Raw genomic sequence first — 10,035 nt, forward strand, 5'->3', positions numbered from 1 at the left:
ATGTGTATCCCCTAAGAGCGCTGATGCACCCCTTGACCGGCCATGCTTGTAGCAGAAAGCCCCCTTTTCCTCTTGCCTGCATTTGCTCTCCCCTCTTTAGATATGTTTCTCTTTTTCTACCTTTTCTTCCTTCCTCTCTCTTTCAGTATAAGATAAGGAATTGTGTTTTAAAGTTTGTATGTGAGTAGGTTATACATTGTAACAATGTTAACAAGGGCAGGAATCAAACTGCCCTTCCCTGTATCAGGCTGGCTCCTGAAAGAGTGAGTGAATCAGTGATTGAATGTGTAACGTGATTGAATGTGTAACATAGTAGCAGACAGCAATTATCACCTGGAAGCTGCAGATCAACCAAGGGAAGCACTCAATAGAAGACAATGTAACAACCGGGAAATCTCTAAACATCACTGATCAAGGGTTAAAAGCCCTGGCCTGAGTTAATCAACGCCAGAGACCAACTTTTGGGCTGAATATCTCCAGATCGACCACTCCCAGAGCCCAATTCTAAATTCATCAACAGACTCCCAAATCTGCACGTTCATGCGGACGACCCCTGGGGCTGACAGGTGTCATCCAGTAGCCACCGGGGCGGGGGGGAAGTCCCACAAGGGTCAATGACCCCTGGATTGGGCAAACCTGAAAACTGGGGAGTCACCAAAGTCTGCCAGGGACAGATGAAAGGCAGTGAAAAGTGACCCTCAGGGGCGCCCTCTTGATCTCCAACTCAACCAGACCTGTCCAGCCAGAAGGACCAGCCGGCAACCCCCTTCTGGAAGATAACACCAAACTGAAAGAAGCCTCAGCGACAGACTCCAGCGCTTGTAGGATAGGTATACCTGACTCTGTAGCCTGCTACTGTGTGTATGTGTGTGCATGTGTGCATGTGTGGGGACCAACCCCAAGGTTTATGATTACAGTGTTTCAATCCGCCTAATAAACTAGAATTTTAAGGATCCCGAGTTGGACATTTGTAGCCAACATGCTCACCACTTAGGTGATGGGCAGGGGGGCAGGCAGGAGTGCCGGTGCCCCCACTGCAAGCGCTGACCAATTGCTGCAGCTGCTCCCAGAAGTGGCCACAGCCACTCCCAGAAGCAGCTGCAGTGACTGGCTGCAGTGATTGGCCATCGCGGGATCAGTCACAGGGGTCCCCCTGGGTAGCAAGATTGACTGTGGTTGGCAGGACTTGTCATGGGGTGGGGGGGGCACATGCCCTGCCTGACTAAGGTGGCCACTGCAAGCGCTGACCAATTGCTGCAGCTGCTCCCAGAAGTGGCCACAGCCACTCCCAGAAGCAGCTGCAGTGACTGGCTGCAGTGATTGGCCATCGCGGGATCAGTCACAGGGGTCCCCCTGGGTAGCAAGATTGACTGTGGTTGGCAGGACTTGTCATGGGGTGGGGGGGGCACATGCCCTGCCTGACTAAGGTGGCACCAGTCACCCATTGCTGGAGGCAAACTGGAAGTGCCACTGGAAAAAACAGAAGTGCCACCAGTGATTCTCAGGGGGGGCACCAGCTGGCACTCCCTGGCCGGTGAGGGCAAATTTTTTTTTGGGGGGGGGGGGCACATGCCCCCCCTGTGCCTCCCCTACCCATTGCCTATGCTTCCTTCTGACGGTGATGGAAAAGGGTTTGAGTTGGTGGAAACAGGTAGTTTCCCCAACGACTCCGTGTCTGTCAGTGGTGGATTGGTGCCTAGAGATTGTTCAGGTGTAGGGTTATCAGTAGGAGAACACCCATGCAGCTGGTCCACATGACATCTCCAAACTCATCTTTCACCAGTCTAGACTGTATATGATACGGGTCCTGAGACACTTACAATTTTAAATTGAACCTACTGAGGCCCCTGTCCCATAGTTCCAAGCAAACACAGTCTCTTGTGGAACGAAAAAACGTAAGGTACCAAATGCCAATGCAGAGTCCAACTCTTTTTTTCCTGAACTGTCTCTCTCTCACAAGGTCTGGGTTAATATGCTCAAGGCATGTCTTGAGATGATGGCCCATAATAAGCTCTGATGGGCTGGACCCTGTTGTAGGGCAGGGAATTTCATGTTGAGCAAACAGAACTATCTGGCCAGTCTGGTAGGCCAGTCTCCTACAACAATCCTTTTCAGTGCATCTTTTGTGGTTTGCACCATTCGCTCAGTTTGCCCATTGGCCTGTGGCCTGTGAGGTGCAATGATAACAGTTCGAATTAAGTTGTGGCTGGCAAAGTCTTGGAACTCTGCTGAAGTGAATGTGCTCCCATTATCAGAAATGATAGTGTCGAGCACCCCATGGGTTTCAAACAGCTGACAGAGCTCTTATAGTGGCAGTTGATGTAAGAGCTGAGACAGTAATCACTTCAAACCATTTTGAATATGAGTCAACCACAGTTAAGAAGTTCTTACCTTGGAAAGGGCCAGTAGCATCAATGTGGATGAGTGACCAGGGTTCCTTTGTCATTTCTCACAAGAATACTGGTGCCTTCGGTGAATTATGATATGTTGCTTGACAAATACTGTACTCCCTTACAACCCTCTCTATGCCATTGTCCATACCTGGCCACCATAGATAACTTCTAGCCAGTGCTTCCATCCTCACAATGCCTGGATGTGCTGCATGCAGTGTTGTCAGTATGATTTGGTGTCCTGCTTCTGGGATTACAACATGATTTCCCCACAAGAGACACCCCTTGTGCGCAGACAGCTCATGCTACTGTGATGAAAATGGCTTGAATTTCTCAGCCCATTTGTATGCAGGCCATCCCCTCTACACCCAGTTAAGGACACAGGCAAGGATAGGGTCTTTTGCAGTCATCCTTTCTATTAGTGATCAGCCTGAAGAGGGGCTTCTGGCATGAATTCCAGCATGAGGACTTTCGCTGGCAAGGGAGTAGCACAATCAGGTATTTGTAGTGGTAGGCAGTTCAGTGCATCAGCATTTGCAAATGTTTTCCTAGGTTTGTACATAAGTGTACAGTCATGCATTTAGCATGATGCTCTTGCATTGCATATGGGGAGACAAAATAGGAGGAGTTGGTTTGTCCCTATTAAAAATTCCAAGAAGGGGTTTGTGGTCCATTTGGATTTCGAATTTGCAGCCATAAACATAATTGTGAAATGTTACTATTCCTGCAATGAGTGCCAGTGCTTCTTTATCAATCTGTGCATAGTTCCTCTTGGTTGAAGTTATTGTTCTTGAGTAAAAAGCAACGGGTGCATCTGTGCTGTCAGGCAATGTGTGACTGAGGACAGCGCCAACACCAAATGGTGAGGCATCACAAGTAATGGACAGTGGCTTCTGCTCATCATAGTAAACAGGGACAGAGTCTGATGTCAGAAACTTCTTGGTGCCCTGGAAAGCTTCTTTGTGCTGGTAAGTCCACTTCCACTGAGCTCCTTTATCCAATAAATGATGAAGGGGTCTGCTATGATGGCTTTGTCTTTCAAGAAGATGTGATAAAAATTAAGAAGTCCTAGGAAGGCTTGAAGATCCTGTTTGCATTTTGGTATAGGGGTATCATGTATTGCTTTTACCTTGTCTTCAACTGGGTGACTGCCAGAAGCATCAATTAGATATCCCAGAAAGTTGATATTGGAAACTCCCCATTGACAGTTCTCTCTTTTTACTCTGATACCTGCTTTATCAAATCTCTGTAAAACTTCTCTGAGTCTCTCATTTTATGGGATTCTGCTTCAGCTGTCAAGGCTTTTTCTTGTGCAGTAGCCAAGGTCAAATGTGGTTCAGAGAGCAGGCGATGTTGGATTGTTTAATCTTGAACCCCACAGACAAGATGGTTGCAAAGCACCACCAAAATCACAAAATTCTGCAAGGCAACGGAGCTCAGCCAAGTAATCTGCTATGCCTTCATTAGCCTTTTGGTCCCATTAAAAAAAATGAAATCTTTGCAGGGTAACAGATGGCCTTGGACAAAAACGTGCCTTTAGCAGATCAATTAGTTCAGCATAAGACTGTGTTCGGCAAGGCAGGTGCTATGAGGGAACGCACAAAGGCAAATATTTTGGCACCACAGACTGTCAGGAGGATAGCACGCTTTTGTTCTGGGTTTTCCACTTTGTTGGCTTCAAGTAATAGGATAGCCTTTCAGCACAAATTCTTCTATATGACACAATGTAGCCATTTTAACTAACATCACCAGTAATAGAGAGAAAAAGATAAAGAAAAATAACTTCCCTCCAATCACAAAATACGGCCTGGCCTCAGAGTGTTGTCCTCACAATCTAGGGGTGTCTTTTTAGCAAGCAATCCCATCCTCATTGTCAGAAGTTATGTTGTGAATTCTGCAACAACACTCTGGACACTCCTGTATTAAACTAAGAGTTGTTTATTATTATAACTCTCTGGAATCATATCTAGGGTGGATCTTAACAATTGCCCTAGTATGTATGCAAAACTTATACTTGACCCAGCCCAGTCCTGGCGAGTGAGAGAAACCAAGAATATAACCCCTGGCTCCTCGAGGAAGTGAAAATGGAGTCCCCAGTGCTGCAAAACTGCCACAAAAGGAGCTGAACTCTGTAGTGCTGAAAATGAAGGCTTTGGCCTTAAAGGAACAGTGCAAGGAAAATACAGTAAGACACAATATAATCAAAATATGTATACTCTACTTTTATTCAGCATTATGTATACTCTGGTACTTTTTACATGATGAGCAATAAATAGACAGTACCACTTCATAAATCCAGCATGCTTGGGACCTAGTGCCTGCTGGAAATCTGAAAATTCTGGATTTTTGAATGAGTGAGGCTGGGTCTAGGGAAGGGGCGGAGGGAGGGGCACGGTGCAGCTCAGCGGCTACAGGCATGTGGCATCAGCTGCTCCCAGGGCTGCAGCAGGGAGCAAAGAAGAGGGAACTGTAAGTGGGTGCGGGGTGTGGGGGGTGCAGCTCTTGCTGCTTAACGCACCCTGGGAGGGCTGCGGGCTGCACCAGGCTCTTCCTGGGGGGCATGTGCCCCTAGATCTGCGCACTGGACGAGAGCAGGCTGCCACTACAGGCTGGGGCCGGGCTCTTCCCAGTGCTTGGGGCAGGCAGCAGATCTCCACTCTTGTAGATCCAGGGCCATGCTCCCCCTGGAAAGAGCCTGGCACAGCTCCCCAGCCTGCAGCCCTTCTGGGGTGCACGTAGCAGCAAGAACCACGCCCCCACACCCACTTACTGCTCCCTCCGCTTTAATCCCTGCTGCAGCCCCAGGAGCGGCTGATGCCACCTGCTTGCAGTGCTGGATTTTTGAGAATTCTGGAATTTTGAGGGGCCCCAGACTTGGACAGTTTACTAAGTTTCTACAGAAAATTTCTAAAATAATACTTTTCTTTGCAGCTGGAGACCCTTGTCCAATATTGATTCCATTTTGCTAAGAGGCTGTTTCTTAGGTTGGGGATGCTGCTATGGCAGTATATATAAACTCAACCTAGAAACCAGCAGGGAAAGCATTAACTTGCCATTTGAAGAGGGAGAAGAACTACACTGCCTTGGCTTTACTATCTGCATGGTAATAGGTTCAGTCCTCTCTGGGGAGCTGATTAATACAATCACTATGATGGAAACTCCTTAGGTAGACAACAGCAGGCAGATGGTAGAACATTTACTGGTAACTTCATCAGAAAAACAAAAGGCATATGCAAATGTTGATGCAGTTATAAAAAGCCCCAGGTACAAGTCCTGCATGAGTCCTCTCATATATCATGGGTTATATAGATATTTCTTTTGCATCCCACAATGAGCGTTTACTGTATTTTACAGTTTTAGTTTAACCATGTCAAATATTAAAACTTTGACTTTCCTGAATGTGTGGGGGGAAAAGTGCCAGTTACTAAATTGCAGATTTGTTTCTAAATTATTTTCTTAAATGGTTAAAAGCATTCATATTGCTCCTAATCATCCTAACTTACTTAGGAAGCTGTGAGTTTTATCAAACAAATTTCTCAAAATTCCATATCGCATCAAGCCCCCCACCCCAAACAAGTAACAAAACAAACCTTGAAAAGAAAAAAAAAAAGTGGGGGGGGAGGGGGGAAGGGAGGAACAGAGTGTTTTTATTCTGGCCCAATATTGACCAGAAAGACTGAATCCAGAACTTAAGTGTTTCCATGGGATAGGTTATTCCCTCTCTTTGCAGGAAAAGGGAAAGTACAGACAGGTTCAGAAGAGCAGAGAAAACATGTTTAGGACAGGCTAAATACCTGAAAAACCATAGTCTAGGTTTCAATTGGCTGGCCCGCTACTGATTTGGAGTAGAATATTGAGGAAAAAAGGAAAAAAAAGACCTACCAAAACTGACAAAGTGAGACACTTTCTACTGTGCCAATTCTACTTTACTTGGGGTTTTTAAAGTCCTCAGTTCACAAAGAATTGCTCTGATGCAGTCTTGTCCAGAGTTCTCTAATTCGTCTTATTAATCAAAATATCTTAAAGCCAAAACACCCCTGAACAGTGGCAAAGTTTATCAATAAGAGACCAATTCTCAAAACAACAACTCTTTCATTAGGCTCTTTTTAGCACGAACATGATTTTAGACTTGTTTTTAATGTTCCATGGTAATAGTCCATAGGCATTTAATCTATTACAGTATCCCTCCTGGGCATCAGTCATGGAAGAGAGGGAGGGAGGAATGAAGGTTGGTTCATCTACACATACACCTGATGTGGTTCCCAAGAGGCCAGGCAGTTGGGCAGGATCACATGTTTCTATCTCCCCTCCCTCTGCCCCCACCAAGCAATAGGGAAATTTCTTGAGATGGGAATTATGTTGTTTCTCCTTCTAGGCAGAGAGAGCTGGTAACAAGCATCTGGTAACAAGCATCTGTGCCCTTTGTACTCTCACATTCATTAGGCTATATGACAGTCCTGGAAAAATAACTCCCTGGAAAAATGGTTTAGTCAGTGCAGGTAGCATGGTCTATAATTAAAGTTGCCTTTTAATTTTAAGGTTCTGTTTTCAATTGCTTATAACTTTGGTGTTTGAGTTGAAACCATCTGTTCTCTATCTCTAAAGTGGAAAGAACCCCCCCCGCCATGCTGACAGGGGTCTAGTGAAGATAAATTCATTACCATTTGTGAAGCACTTAGATACTACTGTGGGTTGAGAATAATGAAGTATGGAATTAAGTGACCACTGCAGAAGGCAGGGTAGATTTGGACTAACTGAAGTGTGCACATAGGTCAGAGACTGCATGTGGAGTACTACAGGGTAACTGTAAGGCTTAGTTACTGACCAGATCTCTAAGTTCTTTATTTCTCTCACTGCTGATTGCCTGAGAGCTCTAGGTCTTCTCAATTTGACTTCCCTTTAATCTACATACAAGTAAGGTTTAGTCTACTGTATAAAGTTCTGCTGACATAACTTTGAACATACTCATACTTAAGGTCTTTTCAAAGCAGCAGAATCACCTTTTCTGTCAATGGAACTGCCTCCCATCTGTTGAGTAGGAAAAGTATTTTGCTGTTACCCAGCCAGGTGGAAGTGTGTGTAGACTTTCCGATACCTTCAGCTAGCTGTGGTGGTCCATTTAGCAGCAGATGCCTTCCCAGAATTGACTTTGCACTCTGGCAGTACAGCTGTATTGAGCCAGCAGAAATGTGTGTATGCAAGTGCTCTTGTTGCTTGCTGGTGACAACTGCCATCTATGACCACAACTTCTGGCAGTAGAAACACAAATATAGACAGTTTATAAGAGAGCAGATAGGTGGTAGGACCCACAATTGTTTCCCTCTTCCTTCAAAATCTGTCTTTTGTGGGCTGAACCAAATCTGTATGAGGCTGTGAGGGACGGGGTGTTCAAAGACCTTGTCTTTGTCCCCAAGATCAAATGAAGGCCCAGAAGAAAGTGTAATGGGGCTGCTGGCAGCTCTCAGGCAGAAAGTAATAGCTCAGCATTCAGGGCTAGATTGACATACCTGCCAACAAAACTCACTACATTGGACTGACTCTTCAGTTAACTGAGATAAAACTTGGGACTGGTCAAACCACAGCAAATCAGGAAAGTTGGCATCTACGATTGTGACAACTATTATTCTTTGCCATAAGAAAGCTCTTCCGGGTCACGTAGCTGTGGAGCACTGGTAAACCACCTTGTTGGAATGTGCAGGCACTGGGAGTGGCCTGGGGACCGAGTAGGATTTGGAACAGCCATAAATAACTGGTTGTGTTTCTGTCTGTCACAAACTAATGTGGCCTTGGGCAACCTATTTAAGAATGCTTTGCCTTAGTTTTTCATTTATAAAGTGGGGTTTTTCATTGCTGTGTTTTTAGGATCAGTAGCAGCTTGTACATCACTTTTAACATATACAACACAAATGCCGTAAGATACAGGCACATATTTGGCACCAACTGCAAAAAGAACACATGGTTTTTTGTCTGTTTTACTTGCATGTGGTCAGCTCAAAAACTTCCATACTTGTAAGAGCCGAGACTTCCTTTGCAGCCAGTCTCCAATTCGCCTTATGCTAGTTTCCTGATCATCATTGGCAGCCATCAGTCACGGGAGACCATGGGGATTGAACTCGTGGTAGGCTACCAGGTACCACCACAGCTTCTTAAGTGGCTGAGGAATCTGATGCGTGATAGGCAGACTCTCTGGCAAGTTGCACATACAAACTCGGTTGAGGTTGCACTAGCATGCCAGTTACGATCTTGTCTTCCATCTCTGATACCTCTTTTCGAGCTCATCATTGACCTTCTCCATCTCAAGGTGACGTAGGCCCTGCTCCAGGACAGCTTTCCACTCGGAGTGGTCCAAAGTGACTGATTCCCAGTATTGGCCATCGACACGCAACTCACTAAGGTTTTTCTTGCAGACATCAGCAAAACAGAGCTTGGGCTGTCCAAGCTGATGTTTGCAAATGGCCAGCTCACCCAGAGCATGTGCTTGTATGTCTCCTGATAGACAGAGGAAAAGCCTGTTCTTCTCTCAAGAAGCAATGGAATTGAAGCGAACAATTGCAAGCAAATGAAAATACTGCTTGTTGGGATCAGCCTTAAGCTTTTAAAGGAAGAGACCTTTCCTTCAATGGCTCTGAGGAGAGCTGGACAGCCAGGTGAGGGAATTGAATGGCTGGCTGAGTGCACAGGAGGCTGTTTGCTGCCTTTATCCCACGTGGGGCTGCACAGAAGCCACAACGACGACAGTGACAGGGGTCCAGGTGCTCTGGGAAGCCAGGCGGCTCGGGTTATGCATGCGGGACCAGGCGCTGGGCCCTGAGGAGATGAGGGAGGGGCTCAGGCAGAGGCTTGCAGGGGGAACCTGCACAGGGTCAGTAAGGAAGAGCTGCCAGGGGGCGTGGCCTGGAGGGGGGGAGCTTGTGCAGGCGAGGCTCTGTAGCGGGGGTTTACGAGGAAGGGCCCTCGAGAGCGTGGCCGAGGGGGCGGGGCTTATGGACTCGAGGCTCTATAGGAGGTGGGGGCCTGTGAGGAAGGGGTCTCGGGGCGTGGCCTATGCAGGCAAGGCTCTGGTGGGGTCTGTAAGGGAGGTCTTTCGAGATCCTGGCCTGCAGGGGGCGGGGCTTATGGACTCGAGGCTCTCTAGAGGGGATTTCTGAGGAAGGGCGCTGGGGGCGTGGCCCGGAGGGGGCAGGGCTCCGTGGGAGGCCAGGGGGAGGGAGCGGTTGGTTCACTTTCCTCTACGTTCGCACAGACAATGGGGTAAATAGCACCTCAGCACGGGAAGTGAACCCCTCCAAATGCTTCACACATTCCTCCGCGCCGGAAGTAGAAAGGACCGCCCTGCCCCCTCACAGAGGTTGCTCTGAGGCAGGGACAGAGAGGTGGCGAGGTGGGGCCGCCGAGCTGGGCTTTGCCTGAGCCTCTGGCGCATGGGGCGGCGGGGAAGGGCGAGCCTGCGTGGGGTGTTGTGGACAGGAACTTTTTTTTCCTCCGGGCGGAGGCACACTTCGAATCTACTTCCGACGGCACTCCGCAACTGCCTACGCGTCACTTCCGGAGAAGCCAGAGAGGAAAAAAAATAAAATAAAAAATAATAAGTCCCGAAGGGGAAACAAAAACAAACGGGAGGAGCCGCCGCCGGCTCCCCTTGGCC

Source organism: Alligator sinensis, unplaced genomic scaffold (assembly GCF_000455745.1).
Source record: "Alligator sinensis unplaced genomic scaffold, ASM45574v1 scaffold87_1, whole genome shotgun sequence".
Taxonomy (NCBI): Eukaryota; Metazoa; Chordata; order Crocodylia; family Alligatoridae; genus Alligator; species Alligator sinensis.